Source organism: Pelobates fuscus, chromosome 3 (assembly GCF_036172605.1).
Source record: "Pelobates fuscus isolate aPelFus1 chromosome 3, aPelFus1.pri, whole genome shotgun sequence".
Lineage (NCBI taxonomy): Eukaryota > Metazoa > Chordata > Amphibia > Anura > Pelobatidae > Pelobates > Pelobates fuscus.
This window is the reverse complement of record NC_086319.1, coordinates 352,647,481-352,674,805: the sequence shown is the minus strand read 5'-3', so window position 1 is coordinate 352,674,805 and position 27,325 is coordinate 352,647,481. Positions and strand designations below refer to the sequence as shown.

General features: G+C 35.1%; 28 non-coding genes across 28 annotated transcripts; all 28 read left to right on the top strand.

Moving 5' to 3' along the window:
* Positions 1–508: 508 nt before the first annotated feature.
* TRNAS-UGA (transfer RNA serine (anticodon UGA)) lies at positions 509–590 on the top strand. The gene has a single exon. It is a non-coding gene; the product is annotated as a tRNA-Ser (tRNA).
* A 492-nt stretch (positions 591–1,082) lies between these two features.
* Positions 1,083–1,164, top strand: TRNAS-CGA (transfer RNA serine (anticodon CGA)). The gene has a single exon. It is a non-coding gene; the product is annotated as a tRNA-Ser (tRNA).
* Positions 1,165–2,214: 1,050 nt separating this feature from the next.
* Positions 2,215–2,296, top strand: TRNAS-UGA (transfer RNA serine (anticodon UGA)). Its single transcript has one exon. It is a non-coding gene; the product is annotated as a tRNA-Ser (tRNA).
* Positions 2,297–2,788: 492 nt separating this feature from the next.
* TRNAS-CGA (transfer RNA serine (anticodon CGA)) lies at positions 2,789–2,870 on the top strand. The gene has a single exon. It is a non-coding gene; the product is annotated as a tRNA-Ser (tRNA).
* A 756-nt stretch (positions 2,871–3,626) lies between these two features.
* Positions 3,627–3,708, top strand: TRNAS-UGA (transfer RNA serine (anticodon UGA)). The gene has a single exon. It is a non-coding gene; the product is annotated as a tRNA-Ser (tRNA).
* Positions 3,709–5,438: 1,730 nt separating this feature from the next.
* Positions 5,439–5,520, top strand: TRNAS-UGA (transfer RNA serine (anticodon UGA)). The gene has a single exon. It is a non-coding gene; the product is annotated as a tRNA-Ser (tRNA).
* A 491-nt stretch (positions 5,521–6,011) lies between these two features.
* TRNAS-CGA (transfer RNA serine (anticodon CGA)) lies at positions 6,012–6,093 on the top strand. Its single transcript has one exon. It is a non-coding gene; the product is annotated as a tRNA-Ser (tRNA).
* A 1,240-nt stretch (positions 6,094–7,333) lies between these two features.
* TRNAS-UGA (transfer RNA serine (anticodon UGA)) lies at positions 7,334–7,415 on the top strand. The gene has a single exon. It is a non-coding gene; the product is annotated as a tRNA-Ser (tRNA).
* A 1,050-nt stretch (positions 7,416–8,465) lies between these two features.
* On the top strand, positions 8,466–8,547 carry TRNAS-UGA (transfer RNA serine (anticodon UGA)). The gene has a single exon. It is a non-coding gene; the product is annotated as a tRNA-Ser (tRNA).
* A 1,615-nt stretch (positions 8,548–10,162) lies between these two features.
* On the top strand, positions 10,163–10,244 carry TRNAS-CGA (transfer RNA serine (anticodon CGA)). Its single transcript has one exon. It is a non-coding gene; the product is annotated as a tRNA-Ser (tRNA).
* Positions 10,245–11,294: 1,050 nt separating this feature from the next.
* On the top strand, positions 11,295–11,376 carry TRNAS-UGA (transfer RNA serine (anticodon UGA)). Its single transcript has one exon. It is a non-coding gene; the product is annotated as a tRNA-Ser (tRNA).
* A 492-nt stretch (positions 11,377–11,868) lies between these two features.
* On the top strand, positions 11,869–11,950 carry TRNAS-CGA (transfer RNA serine (anticodon CGA)). Its single transcript has one exon. It is a non-coding gene; the product is annotated as a tRNA-Ser (tRNA).
* Positions 11,951–13,000: 1,050 nt separating this feature from the next.
* Positions 13,001–13,082, top strand: TRNAS-UGA (transfer RNA serine (anticodon UGA)). Its single transcript has one exon. It is a non-coding gene; the product is annotated as a tRNA-Ser (tRNA).
* Positions 13,083–13,574: 492 nt separating this feature from the next.
* On the top strand, positions 13,575–13,656 carry TRNAS-CGA (transfer RNA serine (anticodon CGA)). Its single transcript has one exon. It is a non-coding gene; the product is annotated as a tRNA-Ser (tRNA).
* Positions 13,657–14,412: 756 nt separating this feature from the next.
* On the top strand, positions 14,413–14,494 carry TRNAS-UGA (transfer RNA serine (anticodon UGA)). Its single transcript has one exon. It is a non-coding gene; the product is annotated as a tRNA-Ser (tRNA).
* Positions 14,495–15,702: 1,208 nt separating this feature from the next.
* On the top strand, positions 15,703–15,784 carry TRNAS-UGA (transfer RNA serine (anticodon UGA)). Its single transcript has one exon. It is a non-coding gene; the product is annotated as a tRNA-Ser (tRNA).
* Positions 15,785–16,276: 492 nt separating this feature from the next.
* TRNAS-CGA (transfer RNA serine (anticodon CGA)) lies at positions 16,277–16,358 on the top strand. The gene has a single exon. It is a non-coding gene; the product is annotated as a tRNA-Ser (tRNA).
* Positions 16,359–17,408: 1,050 nt separating this feature from the next.
* Positions 17,409–17,490, top strand: TRNAS-UGA (transfer RNA serine (anticodon UGA)). The gene has a single exon. It is a non-coding gene; the product is annotated as a tRNA-Ser (tRNA).
* Positions 17,491–17,982: 492 nt separating this feature from the next.
* Positions 17,983–18,064, top strand: TRNAS-UGA (transfer RNA serine (anticodon UGA)). Its single transcript has one exon. It is a non-coding gene; the product is annotated as a tRNA-Ser (tRNA).
* A 1,050-nt stretch (positions 18,065–19,114) lies between these two features.
* Positions 19,115–19,196, top strand: TRNAS-UGA (transfer RNA serine (anticodon UGA)). The gene has a single exon. It is a non-coding gene; the product is annotated as a tRNA-Ser (tRNA).
* A 1,615-nt stretch (positions 19,197–20,811) lies between these two features.
* On the top strand, positions 20,812–20,893 carry TRNAS-CGA (transfer RNA serine (anticodon CGA)). The gene has a single exon. It is a non-coding gene; the product is annotated as a tRNA-Ser (tRNA).
* Positions 20,894–21,943: 1,050 nt separating this feature from the next.
* Positions 21,944–22,025, top strand: TRNAS-UGA (transfer RNA serine (anticodon UGA)). Its single transcript has one exon. It is a non-coding gene; the product is annotated as a tRNA-Ser (tRNA).
* A 492-nt stretch (positions 22,026–22,517) lies between these two features.
* Positions 22,518–22,599, top strand: TRNAS-CGA (transfer RNA serine (anticodon CGA)). The gene has a single exon. It is a non-coding gene; the product is annotated as a tRNA-Ser (tRNA).
* Positions 22,600–23,649: 1,050 nt separating this feature from the next.
* TRNAS-UGA (transfer RNA serine (anticodon UGA)) lies at positions 23,650–23,731 on the top strand. The gene has a single exon. It is a non-coding gene; the product is annotated as a tRNA-Ser (tRNA).
* Positions 23,732–24,222: 491 nt separating this feature from the next.
* Positions 24,223–24,304, top strand: TRNAS-CGA (transfer RNA serine (anticodon CGA)). The gene has a single exon. It is a non-coding gene; the product is annotated as a tRNA-Ser (tRNA).
* A 1,050-nt stretch (positions 24,305–25,354) lies between these two features.
* On the top strand, positions 25,355–25,436 carry TRNAS-UGA (transfer RNA serine (anticodon UGA)). The gene has a single exon. It is a non-coding gene; the product is annotated as a tRNA-Ser (tRNA).
* Positions 25,437–25,927: 491 nt separating this feature from the next.
* On the top strand, positions 25,928–26,009 carry TRNAS-CGA (transfer RNA serine (anticodon CGA)). Its single transcript has one exon. It is a non-coding gene; the product is annotated as a tRNA-Ser (tRNA).
* Positions 26,010–27,059: 1,050 nt separating this feature from the next.
* On the top strand, positions 27,060–27,141 carry TRNAS-UGA (transfer RNA serine (anticodon UGA)). Its single transcript has one exon. It is a non-coding gene; the product is annotated as a tRNA-Ser (tRNA).
* Positions 27,142–27,325: the final 184 nt, after the last annotated feature.

The window sequence follows — 27,325 nt, the reverse complement described above, 5'->3', positions numbered from 1 at the left end:
AAATTCTGTTCACAGCGAGAAATAGAATTGTTTTGAAATTTAAAAAACGGGTGTAAAGATATTTCCCATAGCACACATACCAGGATAACTTCAGGTTCAAATCCTGTTCACAGCGAGAAATAGAATTGTTTTGAAATTTGAAAATGTTGAACATGAAAATGGTTGTAAAGATATTTCCCATAGCACACATATCAGGATAACTTCAGGTTCAAATCCTGTTCACAGCGAGAAAAAGAATTGTTTTGAAATTTGAAAATGTTGAACATGAAAACTGGTGTAAAGATATTTCCCATAGCACACATACCAACGCTGTTCTTTCAAAACGGCAGAATATCCACTTAAATTGCACAAATACATGGTTGTTTACTAAATTGAGTATGTTTTTAAAGTTGAAAATGTGATTATTCCTCTTAATGTTGATACAAAACATTCTTCTGCTATCTGTGGCAATAAATGACACACCAACGCAACAAAAAAAGAAGAGTGACATTACCCCAAAAGAAAACAGGCTGTGATGGCCGAGTGGTTAAGGCGTTGGACTTGAAATCCAATGGGGTCTCCCCGCACAGGTTCAAATCCTGTTCACAGCGAGATAGATTTCTGTTTTTAAAGTTGAAAATCTGATTATGCTAGATGAAATTGCATATATAGAATCTGCGTAAAGTGATGTTAGTATCTATATAGAGACAATTCCTAAAAACGTGCATGTTGAAATAAATGACTTCTTACATCTACATTTCTAGTTTTAAAGCTGGCATCAACGTTCTGCTATGGAGTGCAAGAGTAGGTTTTTACTTATGGACATGTTCACGTTATTGTTGCATTCTAGAGTTGGATAGGTTAGTATGGATTAAGTGAGCAGCAAATGAAAAGATGGGCTGTTGGCTGCATGATACCTTCACTTTTTAGGAAAGTGCCTCAACATTTTCTTCACAAAAACTTCAGGATAAAGCACCCACAGATTCCTTGCATCATATCTACTAAATTGAGCTGTAATGTTTGTGTTACTCAATGAGCATGCATTTACTTCCGAAAAAAAAGATACTGCTGGAAAAAAGTGACATTAACTGAGCAGCAGAAAAGCTGTGATGGCCGAGTGGTTAAGGCGTTGGATTCGAAATCCAATGGGGTCTCCCCGCACAGGTTCAAATCCTGTTCACAGCGAGAGAAATTACTGTTTTTAAAGTTTTGAAAATGTGATTATGTTCATGCTAGATGAAATTGCACATTAAGAAACTGCATAAAGTGACGTTAGTATCTATTTAGAGACAATTCCTAAAAACATGCACGCTGAAATAAATTAATTCTTAAATCTACGTTTCTAGTTAAACCTACTCTTGCACTCCATAGCAGAACGTTGATGCCAGCTTTAAAACTAGAAAGTTAGATGTAAGAAGTCATTTATTTCAACATGCACGTTTTTAGGAATTGTCTCTAAATAGATACTAACATCACTTTACGCAGATTCTATATATGCAATTTCATCTTGCATAATCACATTTTCAACTTTAAAAACAGAGACACTTCTTCAAAACATGCACGCTGAAATAAATGTCTTCTTAAATCTACGTTTCTAGTTATAAAACAGGCATCAACATTCTGCTGTGGAGTGCAAGATTAGGTTGTTACCTATGGATATTGGCTGCTTGAGACCCTCACTTTTTGGGAAATTGCCTCAACATTTTTTTCAGGATAACTTAAGGTTGAAATTCTGTTCACAGCGAGAAATAGAATTGTTTTGAAATTTAAAAAACGGGTGTAAAGATATTTCCCATAGCACACATACCAGGATAACTTCAGGTTCAAATCCTGTTCACAGCGAGAAATAGAATTGTTTTGAAATTTGAAAATGTTGAACATGAAAATGGTTGTAAAGATATTTCCCATAGCACACATATCAGGATAACTTCAGGTTCAAATCCTGTTCACAGCGAGAAAAAGAATTGTTTTGAAATTTGAAAATGTTGAACATGAAAACTGGTGTAAAGATATTTCCCATAGCACACATACCAACGCTGTTCTTTCAAAACGGCAGAATATCCACTTAAATTGCACAAATACATGGTTGTTTACTAAATTGAGTATGTTTTTAAAGTTGAAAATGTGATTATTCCTCTTAATGTTGATACAAAACATTCTTCTGCTATCTGTGGCAATAAATGACACACCAACGCAACAAAAAAAGAAGAGTGACATCACCCCAAAAGAAAACAGGCTGTGATGGCCGAGTGGTTAAGGCGTTGGACTTGAAATCCATTGGGGTCTCCCCGCACAGGTTCAAATCCTGTTCACAGCGAGATAGATTTCTGTTTTTAAAGTTGAAAATGTGATTATGCTAGATGAAATTGCATATATAGAATCTGCGTAAAGTGATGTTAGTATCTATATAGAGACAATTCCTAAAAACGTGCATGTTGAAATAAATGACTTCTTACATCTACATTTCTAGTTTTAAAGCTGGCATCAACGTTCTGCTATGGAGTGCAAGAGTAGGTTTTTACTTATGGACATGTTCACGTTATTGTTGCATTCTAGAGTTGGATAGGTTAGTATGGATTAAGTGAGCAGCAAATGAAAAGATGGGCTGTTGGCTGCATGATACCTTCACTTTTTAGGAAAGTGCCTCAACATTTTCTTCACAAAAACTTCAGGATAAAGCACCCACAGATTCCTTGCATCATATCTACTAAATTGAGCTGTAATGTTTGTGTTACTCAATGAGCATGCATTTACTTCCGAAAAAAAAGATACTGCTGGAAAAAAGTGACATTAACTGAGCAGCAGAAAAGCTGTGATGGCCTAGTGGTTAAGGCGTTGGATTCGAAATCCAATGGGGTCTCCCCGCACAGGTTCCAATCCTGTTCACAGCGAGAGAAATTACTGTTTTTAAAGTTTTGAAAATGTGATTATGTTCATGCTAGATGAAATTGCACATTAAGAAACTGCATAAAGTGACGTTAGTATCTATTTAGAGACAATTCCTAAAAACATGCACGCTGAAATAAATTAATTAATTAATTAGTGCAAGATTAGGTTGTTACCTATGGATATTGGCTGCTTGAGACCCTCACTTTTTGGGAAATTGCCTCAACATTTTTTTCAGGATAACTTAAGGTTGAAATTCTGTTCACAGCGAGAAATAGAATTGTTTTGAAATTTAAAAAACGGGTGTAAAGATATTTCCCATAGCACACATACCAGGATAACTTCAGGTTCAAATCCTGTTCACAGCGAGAAATAGAATTGTTTTGAAATTTGAAAATGTTGAACATGAAAATGGTTGTAAAGATATTTCCCATAGCACACATATCAGGATAACTTCAGGTTCAAATCCTGTTCACAGCGAGAAAAAGAATTGTTTTGAAATTTGAAAATGTTGAACATGAAAACTGGTGTAAAGATATTTCCCATAGCACACATACCAACGCTGTTCTTTCAAAACGGCAGAATATCCACTTAAATTGCACAAATACATGGTTGTTTACTAAATTGAGTATGTTTTTAAAGTTGAAAATGTGATTATTCCTCTTAATGTTGATACAAAACATTCTTCTGCTATCTGTGGCAATAAATGACACACCAACGCAACAAAAAAAGAAGAGTGACATCACCCCAAAAGAAAACAGGCTGTGATGGCCGAGTGGTTAAGGCGTTGGACTTGAAATCCATTGGGGTCTCCCCGCACAGGTTCAAATCCTGTTCACAGCGAGATAGATTTCTGTTTTTAAAGTTGAAAATGTGATTATGCTAGATGAAATTGCATATATAGAATCTGCGTAAAGTGATGTTAGTATCTATATGGTTAAGGCGTTGGATTCAAAATCCAATGGGGTCTCCCCGCACAGGTTCAAATCCTGTTCACAGCGAGAGAAATTACTGTTTTTAAAGTTTTGAAAATGTGATTATGTTCATGCTAGATGAAATTGCACATTAAGAAACTGCATAAAGTGACGTTAGTATCTATTTAGAGACAATTCCTAAAAACATGCACGCTGAAATAAATGAATTCTTAAATCTACGTTTCTAGTTAAACCTACTCTTGCACTCCATAGCAGAACGTTGATGCCAGCTTTAAAACTAGAAAGTTAGATGTAAGAAGTCATTTATTTCAACATGCACGTTTTTAGGAATTGTCTCTAAATAGATACTAACATCACTTTACGCAGATTCTATATATGCAATTTCATCTTGCATAATCACATTTTCAACTTTAAAAACAGAGACACTTCTTCAAAACATGCACGCTGAAATAAATGTCTTCTTAAATCTACGTTTCTAGTTATAAAACAGGCATCAACATTCTGCTGTGGAGTGCAAGATTAGGTTGTTACCTATGGATATTGGCTGCTTGAGACCCTCACTTTTTGGGAAATTGCCTCAACATTTTTTTCAGGATAACTTAAGGTTGAAATTCTGTTCACAGCGAGAAATAGAATTGTTTTGAAATTTAAAAAACGGGTGTAAAGATATTTCCCATAGCACACATACCAGGATAACTTCAGGTTCAAATCCTGTTCACAGCGAGAAATAGAATTGTTTTGAAATTTGAAAATGTTGAACATGAAAATGGTTGTAAAGATATTTCTGCCAGCTTTAAAACTAGAAAGTTAGATGTAAGAAGTCATTTATTTCAACATGCACGTTTTTAGGAATTGTCTCTAAATAGATACTAACATCACTTTACGCAGATTCTATATATGCAATTTCATCTTGCATAATCACATTTTCAACTTTAAAAACAGAGACACTTCTTCAAAACATGCACGCTGAAATAAATGTCTTCTTAAATCTACGTTTCTAGTTATAAAACAGGCATCAACATTCTGCTGTGGAGTGCAAGATTAGGTTGTTACCTATGGATATTGGCTGCTTGAGACCCTCACTTTTTGGGAAATTGCCTCAACATTTTTTTCAGGATAACTTAAGGTTGAAATTCTGTTCACAGCGAGAAATAGAATTGTTTTGAAATTTAAAAAACGGGTGTAAAGATATTTCCCATAGCACACATACCAGGATAACTTCAGGTTCAAATCCTGTTCACAGCGAGAAATAGAATTGTTTTGAAATTTGAAAATGTTGAACATGAAAATGGTTGTAAAGATATTTCCCATAGCACACATATCAGGATAACTTCAGGTTCAAATCCTGTTCACAGCGAGAAAAAGAATTGTTTTGAAATTTGAAAATGTTGAACATGAAAACTGGTGTAAAGATATTTCCCATAGCACACATACCAACGCTGTTCTTTCAAAACGGCAGAATATCCACTTAAATTGCACAAATACATGGTTGTTTACTAAATTGAGTATGTTTTTAAAGTTGAAAATGTGATTATTCCTCTTAATGTTGATACAAAACATTCTTCTGCTATCTGTGGCAATAAATGACACACCAACGCAACAAAAAAAGAAGAGTGACATTACCCCAAAAGAAAACAGGCTGTGATGGCCGAGTGGTTAAGGCGTTGGACTTGAAATCCAATGGGGTCTCCCCGCACAGGTTCAAATCCTGTTCACAGCGAGATAGATTTCTGTTTTTAAAGTTGAAAATCTGATTATGCTAGATGAAATTGCATATATAGAATCTGCGTAAAGTGATGTTAGTATCTATATAGAGACAATTCCTAAAAACGTGCATGTTGAAATAAATGACTTCTTACATCTACATTTCTAGTTTTAAAGCTGGCATCAACGTTCTGCTATGGAGTGCAAGAGTAGGTTTTTACTTATGGACATGTTCACGTTATTGTTGCATTCTAGAGTTGGATAGGTTAGTATGGATTAAGTGAGCAGCAAATGAAAAGATGGGCTGTTGGCTGCATGATACCTTCACTTTTTAGGAAAGTGCCTCAACATTTTCTTCACAAAAACTTCAGGATAAAGCACCCACAGATTCCTTGCATCATATCTACTAAATTGAGCTGTAATGTTTGTGTTACTCAATGAGCATGCATTTACTTCCGAAAAAAAGATACTGCTGGAAAAAAGTGACATTAACTGAGCAGCAGAAAAGCTGTGATGGCCGAGTGGTTAAGGCGTTGGATTCGAAATCCAATGGGGTCTCCCCGCACAGGTTCAAATCCTGTTCACAGCGAGAGAAATTACTGTTTTTAAAGTTTTGAAAATGTGATTATGTTCATGCTAGATGAAATTGCACATTAAGAAACTGCATAAAGTGACGTTAGTATCTATTTAGAGACAATTCCTAAAAACATGCACGCTGAAATAAATTAATTCTTAAATCTACGTTTCTAGTTAAACCTACTCTTGCACTCCATAGCAGAACGTTGATGCCAGCTTTAAAACTAGAAAGTTAGATGTAAGAAGTCATTTATTTCAACATGCACGTTTTTAGGAATTGTCTCTAAATAGATACTAACATCACTTTACGCAGATTCTATATATGCAATTTCATCTTGCATAATCACATTTTCAACTTTAAAAACAGAGACACTTCTTCAAAACATGCACGCTGAAATAAATGTCTTCTTAAATCTACGTTTCTAGTTATAAAACAGGCATCAACATTCTGCTGTGGAGTGCAAGATTAGGTTGTTACCTATGGATATTGGCTGCTTGAGACCCTCACTTTTTGGGAAATTGCCTCAACATTTTTTTCAGGATAACTTAAGGTTGAAATTCTGTTCACAGCGAGAAATAGAATTGTTTTGAAATTTAAAAAACGGGTGTAAAGATATTTCCCATAGCACACATACCAGGATAACTTCAGGTTCCAATCCTGTTCACAGCGAGAAATAGAATTGTTTTGAAATTTGAAAATGTTGAACATGAAAATGGTTGTAAAGATATTTCCCATAGCACACATATCAGGATAACTTCAGGTTCAAATCCTGTTCACAGGAGTTGAAAATGTGATTATGCTAGATGAAATTGCATATATAGAATCTGCGTAAAGTGATGTTAGTATCTATATAGAGACAATTCCTAAAAACGTGCATGTTGAAATAAATGACTTCTTACATCTACATTTCTAGTTTTAAAGCTGGCATCAACGTTCTGCTATGGAGTGCAAGAGTAGGTTTTTACTTATGGACATGTTCACGTTATTGTTGCATTCTAGAGTTGGATAGGTTAGTATGGATTAAGTGAGCAGCAAATGAAAAGATGGGCTGTTGGCTGCATGATACCTTCACTTTTTAGGAAAGTGCCTCAACATTTTCTTCACAAAAACTTCAGGATAAAGCACCCACAGATTCCTTGCATCATATCTACTAAATTGAGCTGTAATGTTTGTGTTACTCAATGAGCATGCATTTACTTCCGAAAAAAAAGATACTGCTGGAAAAAAGTGACATTAACTGAGCAGCAGAAAAGCTGTGATGGCCGAGTGGTTAAGGCGTTGGATTTGAAATCCAATGGGGTCTCCCCGCACAGGTTCAAATCCTGTTCACAGCGAGAGAAATTACTGTTTTTAAAGTTTTGAAAATGTGATTATGTTCATGCTAGATGAAATTGCACATTAAGAAACTGCATAAAGTGACGTTAGTATCTATTTTGAGACAATTCCTAAAAACATGCACGCTGAAATAAATTAATTCTTAAATCTACGTTTCTAGTTAAACCTACTCTTGCACTCCATAGCAGAACGTTGATGCCAGCTTTAAAACTAGAAAGTTAGATGTAAGAAGTCATTTATTTCAACATGCACGTTTTTAGGAATTGTCTCTAAATAGATACTAACATCACTTTACGCAGATTCTATATATGCCATTTCATCTTGCATAATCACATTTTCAACTTTAAAAACAGAGACACTTCTTCAAAACATGCACGCTGAAATAAATGTCTTCTTAAATCTACGTTTCTAGTTATAAAACAGGCATCAACATTCTGCTGTGGAGTGCAAGATTAGGTTGTTACCTATGGATATTGGCTGCTTGAGACCCTCACTTTTTGGGAAATTGCCTCAACATTTTTTTCAGGATAACTTAAGGTTGAAATTCTGTTCACAGCGAGAAATAGAATTGTTTTGAAATTTAAAAAACGGGTGTAAAGATATTTCCCATAGCACACATACCAGGATAACTTCAGGTTCAAATCCTGTTCACAGCGAGAAATAGAATTGTTTTGAAATTTGAAAATGTTGAACATGAAAATGGTTGTAAAGATATTTCCCATAGCACACATATCAGGATAACTTCAGGTTCAAATCCTGTTCACAGCGAGAAAAAGAATTGTTTTGAAATTTGAAAATGTTGAACATGAAAACTGGTGTAAAGATATTTCCCATAGCACACATACCAACGCTGTTCTTTCAAAACGGCAGAATATCCACTTAAATTGCACAAATACATGGTTGTTTACTAAATTGAGTATGTTTTTAAAGTTGAAAATGTGATTATTCCTCTTAATGTTGATACAAAACATTCTTCTGCTATCTGTGGCAATAAATGACACACCAACGCAACAAAAAAAGAAGAGTGACATTACCCCAAAAGAAAACAGGCTGTGATGGCCGAGTGGTTAAGGCGTTGGACTTGAAATCCATTGGGGTCTCCCCGCACAGGTTCAAATCCTGTTCACAGCAAGATAGATTTCTGTTTTTAAAGTTGAAAATGTGATTATGCTAGATGAAATTGCACATTAAGAAACTGCATAAAGTGACGTTAGTATCTATTTTGAGACAATTCCTAAAAACATGCACGCTGAAATAAATTAATTCTTAAATCTACGTTTCTAGTTAAACCTACTCTTGCACTCCATAGCAGAACGTTGATGCCAGCTTTAAAACTAGAAAGTTAGATGTAAGAAGTCATTTATTTCAACATGCACGTTTTTAGGAATTGTCTCTAAATAGATACTAACATCACTTTACGCAGATTCTATATATGCAATTTCATCTTGCATAATCACATTTTCAACTTTAAAAACAGAGACACTTCTTCAAAACATGCACGCTGAAATAAATGTCTTCTTAAATCTACGTTTCTAGTTATAAAACAGGCATCAACATTCTGCTGTGGAGTGCAAGATTAGGTTGTTACCTATGGATATTGGCTGCTTGAGACCCTCACTTTTTGGGAAATTGCCTCAACATTTTTTTCAGGATAACTTAAGGTTGAAATTCTGTTCACAGCGAGAAATAGAATTGTTTTGAAATTTAAAAAACGGGTGTAAAGATATTTCCCATAGCACACATACCAGGATAACTTCAGGTTCAAATCCTGTTCACAGCGAGAAATAGAATTGTTTTGAGATTTGAAAATGTTGAACATGAAAATGGTTGTAAAGATATTTCCCATAGCACACATATCAGGATAACTTCAGGTTCAAATCCTGTTCACAGCGAGAAAAAGAATTGTTTTGAAATTTGAAAATGTTGAACATGAAAACTGGTGTAAAGATATTTCCCATAGCACACATACCAACGCTGTTCTTTCAAAACGGCAGAATATCCACTTAAATTGCACAAATACATGGTTGTTTACTAAATTGAGTATGTTTTTAAAGTTGAAAATGTGATTATTCCTCTTAATGTTGATACAAAACATTCTTCTGCTATCTGTGGCAATAAATGACACACCAACGCAACAAAAAAAGAAGAGTGACATTACCCCAAAAGAAAACAGGCTGTGATGGCCGAGTGGTTAAGGCGTTGGACTTGAAATCCAATGGAACTCCCCGCACAGGTTCAAATCCTGTTCACAGCGAGATAGATTTCTGTTTTTAAAGTTGAAAATGTGATTATGCTAGATGAAATTGCATATATAGAATCTGCGTAAAGTGATGTTAGTATCTATATAGAGACAATTCCTAAAAACGTGCATGTTGAAATAAATGACTTCTTACATCTACATTTCTAGTTTTAAAGCTGGCATCAACGTTCTGCTATGGAGTGCAAGAGTAGGTTTTTACTTATGGACATGTTCACGTTATTGTTGCATTCTAGAGTTGGATAGGTTAGTATGGATTAAGTGAGCAGCAAATGAAAAGATGGGCTGTTGGCTGCATGATACCTTCACTTTTTAGGAAAGTGCCTCAACATTTTCTTCACAAAAACTTCAGGATAAAGCACCCACAGATTCCTTGCATCATATCTACTAAATTGAGCTGTAATGTTTGTGTTACTCAATGAGCATGCATTTACTTCCGAAAAAAAAGATACTGCTGGAAAAAAGTGACATTAACTGAGCAGCAGAAAAGCTGTGATGGCCGAGTGGTTAAGGCGTTGGATTCGAAATCCAATGGGGTCTCCCCGCACAGGTTCAAATCCTGTTCACAGCGAGAGAAATTACTGTTTTTAAAGTTTTGAAAATGTGATTATGTTCATGCTAGATGAAATTGCACATTAAGAAACTGCATAAAGTGACGTTAGTATCTATTTAGAGACAATTCCTAAAAACATGCACGCTGAAATAAATTAATTCTTAAATCTACGTTTCTAGTTAAACCTACTCTTGCACTCCATAGCAGAACGTTGATGCCAGCTTTAAAACTAGAAAGTTAGATGTAAGAAGTCATTTATTTCAACATGCACGTTTTTAGGAATTGTCTCTAAATAGATACTAACATCACTTTACGCAGATTCTATATATGCAATTTCATCTTGCATAATCACATTTTCAACTTTAAAAACAGAGACACTTCTTCAAAACATGCACGCTGAAATAAATGTCTTCTTAAATCTACGTTTCTAGTTATAAAACAGGCATCAACATTCTGCTGTGGAGTGCAAGATTAGGTTGTTACCTATGGATATTGGCTGCTTGAGACCCTCACTTTTTGGGAAATTGCCTCAACATTTTTTTCAGGATAACTTAAGGTTGAAATTCTGTTCACAGCGAGAAATAGAATTGTTTTGAAATTTAAAAAACGGGTGTAAAGATATTTCCCATAGCACACATACCAGGATAACTTCAGGTTCAAATCCTGTTCACAGCGAGAAATAGAATTGTTTTGAAATTTGAAAATGTTGAACATGAAAATGGTTGTAAAGATATTTCCCATAGCACACATATCAGGATAACTTCAGGTTCAAATCCTGTTCACAGCGAGAAAAAGAATTGTTTTGAAATTTGAAAATGTTGAACATGAAAACTGGTGTAAAGATATTTCCCATAGCACACATACCAACGCTGTTCTTTCAAAACGGCAGAATATCCACTTAAATTGCACAAATACATGGTTGTTTACTAAATTGAGTATGTTTTTAAAGTTGAAAATGTGATTATTCCTCTTAATGTTGATACAAAACATTCTTCTGCTATCTGTGGCAATAAATGACACACCAACGCAACAAAAAAAGAAGAGTGACATTACCCCAAAAGAAAACAGGCTGTGATGGCCGAGTGGTTAAGGCGTTGGACTTGAAATCCAATGGGGTCTCCCCGCACAGGTTCAAATCCTGTTCACAGCGAGATAGATTTCTGTTTTTAAAGTTGAAAATGTGATTATGCTAGATGAAATTGCATATATAGAATCTGCGTAAAGTGATGTTAGTATCTATATAGAGACAATTCCTAAAAACGTGCATGTTGAAATAAATGACTTCTTACATCTACATTTCTAGTTTTAAAGCTGGCATCAACGTTCTGCTATGGAGTGCAAGAGTAGGTTTTTACTTATGGACATGTTCACGTTATTGTTGCATTCTAGAGTTGGATAGGTTAGTATGGATTAAGTGAGCAGCAAATGAAAAGATGGGCTGTTGGCTGCATGATACCTTCACTTTTTAGGAAAGTGCCTCAACATTTTCTTCACAAAAACTTCAGGATAAAGCACCCACAGATTCCTTGCATCATATCTACTAAATTGAGCTGTAATGTTTGTGTTACTCAATGAGCATGCATTTACTTCCGAAAAAAAAGATACTGCTGGAAAAAAGTGACATTAACTGAGCAGCAGAAAAGCTGTGATGGCCGAGTGGTTAAGGCGTTGGATTCGAAATCCAATGGGGTCTCCCCGCACAGGTTCAAATCCTGTTCACAGCGAGAGAAATTACTGTTTTTAAAGTTTTGAAAATGTGATTATGTTCATGCTAGATGAAATTGCACATTAAGAAACTGCATAAAGTGACGTTAGTATCTATTTAGAGACAATTCCTAAAAACATGCACGCTGAAATAAATTAATTCTTAAATCTACGTTTCTAGTTAAACCTACTCTTGCACTCCATAGCAGAACGTTGATGCCAGCTTTAAAACTAGAAAGTTAGATGTAAGAAGTCATTTATTTCAACATGCACGTTTTTAGGAATTGTCTCTAAATAGATACTAACATCACTTTACGCAGATTCTATATATGCAATTTCATCTTGCATAATCACATTTTCAACTTTAAAAACAGAGACACTTCTTCAAAACATGCACGCTGAAATAAATGTCTTCTTAAATCTACGTTTCTAGTTATAAAACAGGCATCAACATTCTGCTGTGGAGTGCAAGATTAGGTTGTTACCTATGGATATTGGCTGCTTGAGACCCTCACTTTTTGGGAAATTGCCTCAACATTTTTTTCAGGATAACTTAAGGTTGAAATTCTGTTCACAGCGAGAAATAGAATTGTTTTGAAATTTAAAAAACGGGTGTAAAGATATTTCCCATAGCACACATACCAGGATAACTTCAGGTTCAAATCCTGTTCACAGCGAGAAATAGAATTGTTTTGAAATTTGAAAATGTTGAACATGAAAATGGTTGTAAAGATATTTCCCATAGCACACATATCAGGATAACTTCAGGTTCAAATCCTGTTCACAGCGAGAAAAAGAATTGTTTTGAAATTTGAAAATGTTGAACATGAAAACTGGTGTAAAGATATTTCCCATAGCACACATACCAACGCTGTTCTTTCAAAACGGCAGAATATCCACTTAAATTGCACAAATACATGGTTGTTTACTAAATTGAGTATGTTTTTAAAGTTGAAAATGTGATTATTCCTCTTAATGTTGATACAAAACATTCTTCTGCTATCTGTGGCAATAAATGACACACCAACGCAACAAAAAAAGAAGAGTGACATTACCCCAAAAGAAAACAGGCTGTGATGGCCGAGTGGTTAAGGCGTTGGACTTGAAATCCAATGGGGTCTCCCCGCACAGGTTCAAATCCTGTTCACAGCGAGATAGATTTCTGTTTTTAAAGTTGAAAATGTGATTATGCTAGATGAAATTGCATATATAGAATCTGCGTAAAGTGATGTTAGTATCTATATAGAGACAATTCCTAAAAACGTGCATGTTGAAATAAATGACTTCTTACATCTACATTTCTAGTTTTAAAGCTGGCATCAACGTTCTGCTATGGAGTGCAAGAGTAGGTTTTTACTTATGGACATGTTCACGTTATTGTTGCATTCTAGAGTTGGATAGGTTAGTATGGATTAAGTGAGCAGCAAATGAAAAGATGGGCTGTTGGCTGCATGATACCTTCACTTTTTAGGAAAGTGCCTCAACATTTTCTTCACAAAAACTTCAGGATAAAGCACCCACAGATTCCTTGCATCATATCTACTAAATTGAGCTGTAATGTTTGTGTTACTCAATGAGCATGCATTTACTTCCGAAAAAAAAGATACTGCTGGAAAAAAGTGACATTAACTGAGCAGCAGAAAAGCTGTGATGGCCTAGTGGTTAAGGCGTTGGATTCGAAATCCAATGGGGTCTCCCCGCACAGGTTCAAATCCTGTTCACAGCGAGAGAAATTACTGTTTTTAAAGTTTTGAAAATGTGATTATGTTCATGCTAGATGAAATTGCACATTAAGAAACTGCATAAAGTGACGTTAGTATCTATTTAGAGACAATTCCTAAAAACATGCACGCTGAAATAAATTAATTAATTAATTAGTGCAAGATTAGGTTGTTACCTATGGATATTGGCTGCTTGAGACCCTCACTTTTTGGGAAATTGCCTCAACATTTTTTTCAGGATAACTTAAGGTTGAAATTCTGTTCACAGCGAGAAATAGAATTGTTTTGAAATTTAAAAAACGGGTGTAAAGATATTTCCCATAGCACACATACCAGGATAACTTCAGGTTCAAATCCTGTTCACAGCGAGAAATAGAATTGTTTTGAAATTTGAAAATGTTGAACATGAAAATGGTTGTAAAGATATTTCCCATAGCACACATATCAGGATAACTTCAGGTTCAAATCCTGTTCACAGCGAGAAAAAGAATTGTTTTGAAATTTGAAAATGTTGAACATGAAAACTGGTGTAAAGATATTTCCCATAGCACACATACCAACGCTGTTCTTTCAAAACGGCAGAATATCCACTTAAATTGCACAAATACATGGTTGTTTACTAAATTGAGTATGTTTTTAAAGTTGAAAATGTGATTATTCCTCTTAATGTTGATACAAAACATTCTTCTGCTATCTGTGGCAATAAATGACACACCAACGCAACAAAAAAAGAAGAGTGACATCACCCCAAAAGAAAACAGGCTGTGATGGCCGAGTGGTTAAGGCGTTGGACTTGAAATCCATTGGGGTCTCCCCGCACAGGTTCAAATCCTGTTCACAGCGAGATAGATTTCTGTTTTTAAAGTTGAAAATGTGATTATGCTAGATGAAATTGCATATATAGAATCTGCGTAAAGTGATGTTAGTATCTATATGGTTAAGGCGTTGGATTCAAAATCCAATGGGGTCTCCCCGCACAGGTTCAAATCCTGTTCACAGCGAGAGAAATTACTGTTTTTAAAGTTTTGAAAATGTGATTATGTTCATGCTAGATGAAATTGCACATTAAGAAACTGCATAAAGTGACGTTAGTATCTATTTAGAGACAATTCCTAAAAACATGCACGCTGAAATAAATTAATTCTTAAATCTACGTTTCTAGTTAAACCTACTCTTGCACTCCATAGCAGAACGTTGATGCCAGCTTTAAAACTAGAAAGTTAGATGTAAGAAGTCATTTATTTCAACATGCACGTTTTTAGGAATTGTCTCTAAATAGATACTAACATCACTTTACGCAGATTCTATATATGCAATTTCATCTTGCATAATCACATTTTCAACTTTAAAAACAGAGACACTTCTTCAAAACATGCACGCTGAAATAAATGTCTTCTTAAATCTACGTTTCTAGTTATAAAACAGGCATCAACATTCTGCTGTGGAGTGCAAGATTAGGTTGTTACCTATGGATATTGGCTGCTTGAGACCCTCACTTTTTGGGAAATTGCCTCAACATTTTTTTCAGGATAACTTAAGGTTGAAATTCTGTTCACAGCGAGAAATAGAATTGTTTTGAAATTTAAAAAACGGGTGTAAAGATATTTCCCATAGCACACATACCAGGATAACTTCAGGTTCAAATCCTGTTCACAGCGAGAAATAGAATTGTTTTGAAATTTGAAAATGTTGAACATGAAAATGGTTGTAAAGATATTTCCCATAGCACACATATCAGGATAACTTCAGGTTCAAATCCTGTTCACAGCGAGAAAAAGAATTGTTTTGAAATTTGAAAATGTTGAACATGAAAACTGGTGTAAAGATATTTCCCATAGCACACATACCAACGCTGTTCTTTCAAAACGGCAGAATATCCACTTAAATTGCACAAATACATGGTTGTTTACTAAATTGAGTATGTTTTTAAAGTTGAAAATGTGATTATTCCTCTTAATGTTGATACAAAACATTCTTCTGCTATCTGTGGCAATAAATGACACACCAACGCAACAAAAAAAGAAGAGTGACATTACCCCAAAAGAAAACAGGCTGTGATGGCCGAGTGGTTAAGGCGTTGGACTTGAAATCCAATGGGGTCTCCCCGCACAGGTTCAAATCCTGTTCACAGCGAGATAGATTTCTGTTTTTAAAGTTGAAAATGTGATTATGCTAGATGAAATTGCATATATAGAATCTGCGTAAAGTGATGTTAGTATCTATATAGAGACAATTCCTAAAAACGTGCATGTTGAAATAAATGACTTCTTACATCTACATTTCTAGTTTTAAAGCTGGCATCAACGTTCTGCTATGGAGTGCAAGAGTAGGTTTTTACTTATGGACATGTTCACGTTATTGTTGCATTCTAGAGTTGGATAGGTTAGTATGGATTAAGTGAGCAGCAAATGAAAAGATGGGCTGTTGGCTGCATGATACCTTCACTTTTTAGGAAAGTGCCTCAACATTTTCTTCACAAAAACTTCAGGATAAAGCACCCACAGATTCCTTGCATCATATCTACTAAATTGAGCTGTAATGTTTGTGTTACTCAATGAGCATGCATTTACTTCCGAAAAAAAAGATACTGCTGGAAAAAAGTGACATTAACTGAGCAGCAGAAAAGCTGTGATGGCCGAGTGGTTAAGGCGTTGGATTCGAAATCCAATGGGGTCTCCCCGCACAGGTTCAAATCCTGTTCACAGCGAGAGAAATTACTGTTTTTAAAGTTTTGAAAATGTGATTATGTTCATGCTAGATGAAATTGCACATTAAGAAACTGCATAAAGTGACGTTAGTATCTATTTAGAGACAATTCCTAAAAACATGCACGCTGAAATAAATTAATTCTTAAATCTACGTTTCTAGTTAAACCTACTCTTGCACTCCATAGCAGAACGTTGATGCCAGCTTTAAAACTAGAAAGTTAGATGTAAGAAGTCATTTATTTCAACATGCACGTTTTTAGGAATTGTCTCTAAATAGATACTAACATCACTTTACGCAGATTCTATATATGCAATTTCATCTTGCATAATCACATTTTCAACTTTAAAAACAGAGACACTTCTTCAAAACATGCACGCTGAAATAAATGTCTTCTTAAATCTACGTTTCTAGTTATAAAACAGGCATCAACATTCTGCTGTGGAGTGCAAGATTAGGTTGTTACCTATGGATATTGGCTGCTTGAGACCCTCACTTTTTGGGAAATTGCCTCAACATTTTTTTCAGGATAACTTAAGGTTGAAATTCTGTTCACAGCGAGAAATAGAATTGTTTTGAAATTTAAAAAACGGGTGTAAAGATATTTCCCATAGCACACATACCAGGATAACTTCAGGTTCAAATCCTGTTCACAGCGAGAAATAGAATTGTTTTGAAATTTGAAAATGTTGAACATGAAAATGGTTGTAAAGATATTTCCCATAGCACACATATCAGGATAACTTCAGGTTCAAATCCTGTTCACAGCGAGAAAAAGAATTGTTTTGAAATTTGAAAATGTTGAACATGAAAACTGGTGTAAAGATATTTCCCATAGCACACATACCAACGCTGTTCTTTCAAAACGGCAGAATATCCACTTAAATTGCACAAATACATGGTTGTTTACTAAATTGAGTATGTTTTTAAAGTTGAAAATGTGATTATTCCTCTTAATGTTGATACAAAACATTCTTCTGCTATCTGTGGCAATAAATGACACACCAACGCAACAAAAAAAGAAGAGTGACATTACCACAAAAGAAAACAGGCTGTGATGGCCGAGTGGTTAAGGCGTTGGGCTTGAAATCCAATGGGGTCTCCCCGCACAGGTTCAAATCCTGTTCACAGCGAGATAGATTTCTGTTTTTAAAGTTGAAAATGTGATTATGCTAGATGAAATTGCATATATAGAATCTGCGTAAAGTGATGTTAGTATCTATATAGAGACAATTCCTAAAAACGTGCATGTTGAAATAAATGACTTCTTACATCTACATTTCTAGTTTTAAAGCTGGCATCAACGTTCTGCTATGGAGTGCAAGAGTAGGTTTTTACTTATGGACATGTTCACGTTATTGTTGCATTCTAGAGTTGGATAGGTTAGTATGGATTAAGTGAGCAGCAAATGAAAAGATGGGCTGTTGGCTGCATGATACCTTCACTTTTTAGGAAAGTGCCTCAACATTTTCTTCACAAAAACTTCAGGATAAAGCACCCACAGATTCCTTGCATCATATCTACTAAATTGAGCTGTAATGTTTGTGTTACTCAATGAGCATGCATTTACTTCCGAAAAAAAAGATACTGCTGGAAAAAAGTGACATTAACTGAGCAGCAGAAAAGCTGTGATGGCCGAGTGGTTAAGGCGTTGGATTTGAAATCCAATGGGGTCTCCCCGCACAGGTTCAAATCCTGTTCACAGCGAGAGAAATTACTGTTTTTAAAGTTTTGAAAATGTGATTATGTTCATGCTAGATGAAATTGCACATTAAGAAACTGCATAAAGTGACGTTAGTATCTATTTTGAGACAATTCCTAAAAACATGCACGCTGAAATAAATTAATTCTTAAATCTACGTTTCTAGTTAAACCTACTCTTGCACTCCATAGCAGAACGTTGATGCCAGCTTTAAAACTAGAAAGTTAGATGTAAGAAGTCATTTATTTCAACATGCACGTTTTTAGGAATTGTCTCTAAATAGATACTAACATCACTTTACGCAGATTCTATATATGCAATTTCATCTTGCATAATCACATTTTCAACTTTAAAAACAGAGACACTTCTTCAAAACATGCACGCTGAAATAAATGTCTTCTTAAATCTACGTTTCTAGTTATAAAACAGGCATCAACATTCTGCTGTGGAGTGCAAGATTAGGTTGTTACCTATGGATATTGGCTGCTTGAGACCCTCACTTTTTGGGAAATTGCCTCAACATTTTTTTCAGGATAACTTAAGGTTGAAATTCTGTTCACAGCGAGAAATAGAATTGTTTTGAAATTTAAAAAACGGGTGTAAAGATATTTCCCATAGCACACATACCAGGATAACTTCAGGTTCAAATCCTGTTCACAGCGAGAAATAGAATTGTTTTGAAATTTGAAAATGTTGAACATGAAAATGGTTGTAAAGATATTTCCCATAGCACACATATCAGGATAACTTCAGGTTCAAATCCTGTTCACAGCGAGAAAAAGAATTGTTTTGAAATTTGAAAATGTTGAACATGAAAACTGGTGTAAAGATATTTCCCATAGCACACATACCAACGCTGTTCTTTCAAAACGGCAGAATATCCACTTAAATTGCACAAATACATGGTTGTTTACTAAATTGAGTATGTTTTTAAAGTTGAAAATGTGATTATTCCTCTTAATGTTGATACAAAACATTCTTCTGCTATCTGTGGCAATAAATGACACACCAACGCAACAAAAAAAGAAGAGTGACATTACCCCAAAAGAAAACAGGCTGTGATGGCCGAGTGGTTAAGGCGTTGGACTTGAAATCCATTGGGGTCTCCCCGCACAGGTTCAAATCCTGTTCACAGCAAGATAGATTTCTGTTTTTAAAGTTGAAAATGTGATTATGCTAGATGAAATTGCACATTAAGAAACTGCATAAAGTGACGTTAGTATCTATTTTGAGACAATTCCTAAAAACATGCACGCTGAAATAAATTAATTCTTAAATCTACGTTTCTAGTTAAACCTACTCTTGCACTCCATAGCAGAACGTTGATGCCAGCTTTAAAACTAGAAAGTTAGATGTAAGAAGTCATTTATTTCAACATGCACGTTTTTAGGAATTGTCTCTAAATAGATACTAACATCACTTTACGCAGATACTATATATGCAATTTCATCTTGCATAATCACATTTTCAACTTTAAAAACAGAGACACTTCTTCAAAACATGCACGCTGAAATAAATGTCTTCTTAAATCTACGTTTCTAGTTATAAAACAGGCATCAACATTCTGCTGTGGAGTGCAAGATTAGGTTGTTACCTATGGATATTGGCTGCTTGAGACCCTCACTTTTTGGGAAATTGCCTCAACATTTTTTTCAGGATAACTTAAGGTTGAAATTCTGTTCACAGCGAGAAATAGAATTGTTTTGAAATTTAAAAAACGGGTGTAAAGATATTTCCCATAGCACACATACCAGGATAACTTCAGGTTCAAATCCTGTTCACAGCGAGAAATAGAATTGTTTTGAGATTTGAAAATGTTGAACATGAAAATGGTTGTAAAGATATTTCCCATAGCACACATATCAGGATAACTTCAGGTTCAAATCCTGTTCACAGCGAGAAAAAGAATTGTTTTGAAATTTGAAAATGTTGAACATGAAAACTGGTGTAAAGATATTTCCCATAGCACACATACCAACGCTGTTCTTTCAAAACGGCAGAATATCCACTTAAATTGCACAAATACATGGTTGTTTACTAAATTGAGTATGTTTTTAAAGTTGAAAATGTGATTATTCCTCTTAATGTTGATACAAAACATTCTTCTGCTATCTGTGGCAATAAATGACACACCAACGCAACAAAAAAAGAAGAGTGACATTACCCCAAAAGAAAACAGGCTGTGATGGCCGAGTGGTTAAGGCGTTGGACTTGAAATCCAATGGAACTCCCCGCACAGGTTCAAATCCTGTTCACAGCGAGATAGATTTCTGTTTTTAAAGTTGAAAATGTGATTATGCTAGATGAAATTGCATATATAGAATCTGCGTAAAGTGATGTTAGTATCTATATAGAGACAATTCCTAAAAACGTGCATGTTGAAATAAATGACTTCTTACATCTACATTTCTAGTTTTAAAGCTGGCATCAACGTTCTGCTATGGAGTGCAAGAGTAGGTTTTTACTTATGGACATGTTCACGTTATTGTTGCATTCTAGAGTTGGATAGGTTAGTATGGATTAAGTGAGCAGCAAATGAAAAGATGGGCTGTTGGCTGCATGATACCTTCACTTTTTAGGAAAGTGCCTCAACATTTTCTTCACAAAAACTTCAGGATAAAGCACCCACAGATTCCTTGCATCATATCTACTAAATTGAGCTGTAATGTTTGTGTTACTCAATGAGCATGCATTTACTTCCGAAAAAAAAGATACTGCTGGAAAAAAGTGACATTAACTGAGCAGCAGAAAAGCTGTGATGGCCGAGTGGTTAAGGCGTTGGATTCGAAATCCAATGGGGTCTCCCCGCACAGGTTCAAATCCTGTTCACAGCGAGAGAAATTACTGTTTTTAAAGTTTTGAAAATGTGATTATGTTCATGCTAGATGAAATTGCACATTAAGAAACTGCATAAAGTGACGTTAGTATCTATTTAGAGACAATTCCTAAAAACATGCACGCTGAAATAAATTAATTCTTAAATCTACGTTTCTAGTTAAACCTACTCTTGCACTCCATAGCAGAACGTTGATGCCAGCTTTAAAACTAGAAAGTTAGATGTAAGAAGTCATTTATTTCAACATGCACGTTTTTAGGAATTGTCTCTAAATAGATACTAACATCACTTTACGCAGATTCTATATATGCAATTTCATCTTGCATAATCACATTTTCAACTTTAAAAACAGAGACACTTCTTCAAAACATGCACGCTGAAATAAATGTCTTCTTAAATCTACGTTTCTAGTTATAAAACAGGCATCAACATTCTGCTGTGGAGTGCAAGATTAGGTTGTTACCTATGGATATTGGCTGCTTGAGACCCTCACTTTTTGGGAAATTGCCTCAACATTTTTTTCAGGATAACTTAAGGTTGAAATTCTGTTCACAGCGAGAAATAGAATTGTTTTGAAATTTAAAAAACGGGTGTAAAGATATTTCCCATAGCACACATACCAGGATAACTTCAGGTTCAAATCCTGTTCACAGCGAGAAATAGAATTGTTTTGAAATTTGAAAATGTTGAACATGAAAATGGTTGTAAAGATATTTCCCATAGCACACATATCAGGATAACTTCAGGTTCAAATCCTGTTCACAGCGAGAAAAAGAATTGTTTTGAAATTTGAAAATGTTGAACATGAAAACTGGTGTAAAGATATTTCCCATAGCACACATACCAACGCTGTTCTTTCAAAACGGCAGAATATCCACTTAAATTGCACAAATACATGGTTGTTTACTAAATTGAGTATGTTTTTAAAGTTGAAAATGTGATTATTCCTCTTAATGTTGATACAAAACATTCTTCTGCTATCTGTGGCAATAAATGACACACCAACGCAACAAAAAAAGAAGAGTGACATTACCCCAAAAGAAAACAGGCTGTGATGGCCGAGTGGTTAAGGCGTTGGACTTGAAATCCAATGGGGTCTCCCCGCACAGGTTCAAATCCTGTTCACAGCGAGATAGATTTCTGTTTTTAAAGTTGAAAATGTGATTATGCTAGATGAAATTGCATATATAGAATCTGCGTAAAGTGATGTTAGTATCTATATAGAGACAATTCCTAAAAACGTGCATGTTGAAATAAATGACTTCTTACATCTACATTTCTAGTTTTAAAGCTGGCATCAACGTTCTGCTATGGAGTGCAAGAGTAGGTTTTTACTTATGGACATGTTCACGTTATTGTTGCATTCTAGAGTTGGATAGGTTAGTATGGATTAAGTGAGCAGCAAATGAAAAGATGGGCTGTTGGCTGCATGATACCTTCACTTTTTAGGAAAGTGCCTCAACATTTTCTTCACAAAAACTTCAGGATAAAGCACCCACAGATTCCTTGCATCATATCTACTAAATTGAGCTGTAATGTTTGTGTTACTCAATGAGCATGCATTTACTTCCGAAAAAAAAGATACTGCTGGAAAAAAGTGACATTAACTGAGCAGCAGAAAAGCTGTGATGGCCGAGTGGTTAAGGCGTTGGATTCGAAATCCAATGGGGTCTCCCCGCACAGGTTCAAATCCTGTTCACAGCGAGAGAAATTACTGTTTTTAAAGTTTTGAAAATGTGATTATGTTCATGCTAGATGAAATTGCACATTAAGAAACTGCATAAAGTGACGTTAGTATCTATTTAGAGACAATTCCTAAAAACATGCACGCTGAAATAAATTAATTCTTAAATCTACGTTTCTAGTTAAACCTACTCTTGCACTCCATAGCAGAACGTTGATGCCAGCTTTAAAACTAGAAAGTTAGATGTAAGAAGTCATTTATTTCAACATGCACGTTTTTAGGAATTGTCTCTATATAGATACTAACATCACTTTACGCAGATTCTATATATGCAATTTCATCTTGCATAATCACATTTTCAACTTTAAAAACAGAGACACTTCTTCAAAACATGCACGCTGAAATAAATGTCTTCTTAAATCTACGTTTCTAGTTATAAAACAGGCATCAACATTCTGCTGTGGAGTGCAAGATTAGGTTGTTACCTATGGATATTGGCTGCTTGAGACCCTCACTTTTTGGGAAATTGCCTCAACATTTTTTTCAGGATAACTTAAGGTTGAAATTCTGTTCACAGCGAGAAATAGAATTGTTTTGAAATTTAAAAAACGGGTGTAAAGATATTTCCCATAGCACACATACCAGGATAACTTCAGGTTCAAATCCTGTTCACAGCGAGAAATAGAATTGTTTTGAAATTTGAAAATGTTGAACATGAAAATGGTTGTAAAGATATTTCCCATAGCACACATATCAGGATAACTTCAGGTTCAAATCCTGTTCACAGCGAGAAAAAGAATTGTTTTGAAATTTGAAAATGTTGAACATGAAAACTGGTGTAAAGATATTTCCCATAGCACACATACCAACGCTGTTCTTTCAAAACGGCAGAATATCCACTTAAATTGCACAAATACATGGTTGTTTACTAAATTGAGTATGTTTTTAAAGTTGAAAATGTGATTATTCCTCTTAATGTTGATACAAAACATTCTTCTGCTATCTGTGGCAATAAATGACACACCAACGCAACAAAAAAAGAAGAGTGACATTACCCCAAAAGAAAACAGGCTGTGATGGCCGAGTGGTTAAGGCGTTGGACTTGAAATCCAATGGGGTCTCCCCGCACAGGTTCAAATCCTGTTCACAGCGAGATAGATTTCTGTTTTTAAAGTTGAAAATGTGATTATGCAAGATGAAATTGCATATATAGAATCTGCGTAAAATGATGTTAGTATCTATATAGAGACAATTCCTAAAAACGTGCATGTTGAAATAAATGACTTCTTACATCTACATTTCTAGTTTTAAAGCTGGCATCAACGTTCTGCTATGGAGTGCAAGAGTAGGTTTTTACTTATGGACATGTTCACGTTATTGTTGCATTCTAGAGTTGGATAGGTTAGTATGGATTAAGTGAGCAGCAAATGAAAAGATGGGCTGTTGGCTGCATGATACCTTCACTTTTTAGGAAAGTGCCTCAACATTTTCTTCACAAAAACTTCAGGATAAAGCACCCACAGATTCCTTGCATCATATCTACTAAATTGAGCTGTAATGTTTGTGTTACTCAATGAGCATGCATTTACTTCCGAAAAAAAGATACTGCTGGAAAAAAGTGACATTAACTGAGCAGCAGAAAAGCTGTGATGGCCGAGTGGTTAAGGCGTTGGATTCGAAATCCAATGGGGTCTCCCCGCACAGGTTCAAATCCTGTTCACAGCGAGAGAAATTACTGTTTTTAAAGTTTTGAAAATGTGATTATGTTCATGCTAGATGAAATTGCACATTAAGAAACTGCATAAAGTGACGTTAGTATCTATTTAGAGACAATTCCTAAAAACATGCACGCTGAAATAAATTAATTCTTAAATCTACGTTTCTAGTTAAACCTACTCTTGCACTCCATAGCAGAACGTTGATGCCAGCTTTAAAACTAGAAAGTTAGATGTAAGAAGTCATTTATTTCAACATGCACGTTTTTAGGAATTGTCTCTAAATAGATACTAACATCACTTTACGCAGATTCTATATATGCAATTTCATCTTGCATAATCACATTTTCAACTTTAAAAACAGAGACACTTCTTCAAAACATGCACGCTGAAATAAATGTCTTCTTAAATCTACGTTTCTAGTTATAAAACAGGCATCAACATTCTGCTGTGGAGTGCAAGATTAGGTTGTTACCTATGGATATTGGCTGCTTGAGACCCTCACTTTTTGGGAAATTGCCTCAACATTTTTTTCAGGATAACTTAAGGTTGAAATTCTGTTCACAGCGAGAAATAGAATTGTTTTGAAATTTAAAAAACGGGTGTAAAGATATTTCCCATAGCACACATACCAGGATAACTTCAGGTTCAAATCCTGTTCACAGCGAGAAATAGAATTGTTTTGAGATTTGAAAATGTTGAACATGAAAATGGTTGTAAAGATATTTCCCATAGCACACATATCAGGATAACTTCAGGTTCAAATCCTGTTCACAGCGAGAAAAAGAATTGTTTTGAAATTTGAAAATGTTGAACATGAAAACTGGTGTAAAGATATTTCCCATAGCACACATACCAACGCTGTTCTTTCAAAACGGCAGAATATCCACTTAAATTGCACAAATACATGGTTGTTTACTAAATTGAGTATGTTTTTAAAGTTGAAAATGTGATTATTCCTCTTAATGTTGATACAAAACATTCTTCTGCTATCTGTGGCAATAAATGACACACCAACGCAACAAAAAAAGAAGAGTGACATTACCCCAAAAGAAAACAGGCTGTGATGGCCGAGTGGTTAAGGCGTTGGACTTGAAATCCAATGGGGTCTCCCCGCACAGGTTCAAATCCTGTTCACAGCGAGATAGATTTCTGTTTTTAAAGTTGAAAATGTGATTATGCTAGATGAAATTGCATATATAGAATCTGCGTAAAGTGATGTTAGTATCTATATAGAGACAATTCCTAAAAACGTGCATGTTGAAATAAATGACTTCTTACATCTACATTTCTAGTTTTAAAGCTGGCATCAACGTTCTGCTATGGAGTGCAAGAGTAGGTTTTTACTTATGGACATGTTCACGTTATTGTTGCATTCTAGAGTTGGATAGGTTAGTATGGATTAAGTGAGCAGCAAATGAAAAGATGGGCTGTTGGCTGCATGATACCTTCACTTTTTAGGAAAGTGCCTCAACATTTTCTTCACAAAAACTTCAGGATAAAGCACCCACAGATTCCTTGCATCATATCTACTAAATTGAGCTGTAATGTTTGTGTTACTCAATGAGCATGCATTTACTTCCGAAAAAAAGATACTGCTGGAAAAAAGTGACATTAACTGAGCAGCAGAAAAGCTGTGATGGCCGAGTGGTTAAGGCGTTGGATTCGAAATCCAATGGGGTCTCCCCGCACAGGTTCAAATCCTGTTCACAGCGAGAGAAATTACTGTTTTTAAAGTTTTGAAAATGTGATTATGTTCATGCTAGATGAAATTGCACATTAAGAAACTGCATAAAGTGACGTTAGTATCTATTTAGAGACAATTCCTAAAAACATGCACGCTGAAATAAATTAATTCTTAAATCTACGTTTCTAGTTAAACCTACTCTTGCACTCCATAGCAGAACGTTGATGCCAGCTTTAAAACTAGAAAGTTAGATGTAAGAAGTCATTTATTTCAACATGCACGTTTTTAGGAATTGTCTCTAAATAGATACTAACATCACTTTACGCAGATTCTATATATGCAATTTCATCTTGCATAATCACATTTTCAACTTTAAAAACAGAGACACTTCTTCAAAACATGCACGCTGAAATAAATGTCTTCTTAAATCTACGTTTCTAGTTATAAAACAGGCATCAACATTCTGCTGTGGAGTGCAAGATTAGGTTGTTACCTATGGATATTGGCTGCTTGAGACCCTCACTTTTTGGGAAATTGCCTCAACATTTTTTTCAGGATAACTTAAGGTTGAAATTCTGTTCACAGCGAGAAATAGAATTGTTTTGAAATTTAAAAAACGGGTGTAAAGATATTTCCCATAGCACACATACCAGGATAACTTCAGGTTCAAATCCTGTTCACAGCGAGAAATAGAATTGTTTTGAAATTTGAAAATGTTGAACATGAAAATGGTTGTAAAGATATTTCCCATAGCACACATATCAGGATAACTTCAGGTTCAAATCCTGTTCACAGCGAGAAAAAGAATTGTTTTGAAATTTGAAAATGTTGAACATGAAAACTGGTGTAAAGATATTTCCCATAGCACACATACCAACGCTGTTCTTTCAAAACGGCAGAATATCCACTTAAATTGCACAAATACATGGTTGTTTACTAAATTGAGTATGTTTTTAAAGTTGAAAATGTGATTATTCCTCTTAATGTTGATACAAAACATTCTTCTGCTATCTGTGGCAATAAATGACACACCAACGCAACAAAAAAAGAAGAGTGACATTACCCCAAAAGAAAACAGGCTGTGATGGCCGAGTGGTTAAGGCGTTGGACTTGAAATCCAATGGGGTCTCCCCGCACAGGTTCAAATCCTGTTCACAGCGAGATAGATTTCTGTTTTTAAAGTTGAAAATCTGATTATGCTAGATGAAATTGCATATATAGAATCTGCGTAAAGTGATGTTAGTATCTATATAGAGACAATTCCTAAAAACGTGCATGTTGAAATAAATGACTTCTTACATCTACATTTCTAGTTTTAAAGCTGGCATCAACGTTCTGCTATGG